This window comes from Chaetura pelagica, unplaced genomic scaffold, assembly GCF_000747805.2.
Source record: "Chaetura pelagica isolate M959 unplaced genomic scaffold, ChaPel_1.0 scaffold911, whole genome shotgun sequence".
In the NCBI taxonomy this organism is placed as follows: Eukaryota; Metazoa; Chordata; class Aves; order Apodiformes; family Apodidae; genus Chaetura; species Chaetura pelagica.
The window spans coordinates 224054-225449 of record NW_009952354.1 but is presented as its reverse complement, the minus strand read 5'-3'; positions in this window follow the sequence as shown (position 1 = coordinate 225449).

Here is a 1396-nt window from a genome sequence, read left to right as displayed (position 1 = left end):
CACACACACACACACACACACACACACCCCTCAGCTCAGCCCCCCGTGGTGTCCCCAGCACCCGCCGCCCACCCGGCCCAGGGGTCACATCCCACCTGAGCCCCCCCACCCTCCCCTCGGGGTGCTGGCCCCATGGCACAGCCTGGTGTGGCACAGCGTGGTGACCCCACGAGTGACGCTGCCAGCAGGGGCTGCCCCGGAGCCATCTGGCCCAGCTCTTATCCCCGGGCAGCCAAGATTAATTCCTGGCTACAACAAGGGGGGAAATAAAACCGCAAACGAACAACAAAACAAACCACAAAAAGGAACACAAAAAAACCACAAACCCACAATAAACAAAAGCCAAGACTCAGGAGGCTGGAGAACCGGGGAGGGACAGGGAGGGAATGGGGGAAGGAGGAGGATGAAGGGGAAAGAGGAAAGGGAAGGAGAAAGGGGAAGGGAAGAGGGAAGTAAAAGGGGAAGGAGAAGCAAAAGGGGAAGGGAAAAGGGGAAGAGAAAATGGAAAAGGGGAAATACACAAGGAAAAGGACACAGGTGCAACTCCAGCTCCTTCAGCCCAGGAAGCCCCACTTCACTGTTCTGCTCTGCCAGGGATGAAGCACCGGGAGTGGCCGAACCCGGGGACCCACCCGGGTGGGTGACAGGGCTGGGGGCAGCCACGAGTGCCACCCCCGACATGGGAAACACGGTGGGGTCGGCTTGGCTCTGCCCCGGGGCTCCCTGGGCATGTCCCAGGAGCTGGGGACACTTTTGGAAGTGCCCTCGTGGGTGTGTGCCCGGGAGCTGTCCAAGATGCTAAGAAGGACGGTCCCAGGGGGGTTCCCTGTGGGAAGGAGCCCCCAGAAGCAGCTGCCAAGGCGGCCAGGATGTTTCCAGGGAGCCGTGTGCTGTGCCACTGGCATCCCATGCCCCTGGAACAAGGCCCTGAGCAAAGCAGCTCCGGCCCGGACCAGCACCGGGGTCAGCCTGAACCCCCAGCCCGCGGGGGAGCACAGGAGGGGGCTGCACTGACACCCCCCGAGGGAAGGCTCTGGTTGATGCCACATGGGCAGCGAACACCGCAGGCATTGAGGGCGAAAGTGGGATCTGTTGCTTCTCTTTAGAGCCAGCCAGGCAACAAGGCTGGTGCCTCCCACCAGCCCCGGGACAAAGCAGCTGTGGGAGCAGCAGGAACCTGCCCTCGGTCCTCCCTTCTGGCCTCCTGGGCTCCTCGGACGCCCGGGGGGATCCCTCCCCTCTGCCCAGCGCCCTCGGTGCGAGGCTGGGGAGGGCAGGAGGGAGAAACCAGGAGGGCAAATCGTCTCTGAGCAACCGTGGGGGGAGGAAACCTGGCAGGGAGAGACCCCCAAGGGGCAGGCGTGGTGGGGGGGGGGGGGCCAAAGGGGGGGGGCAG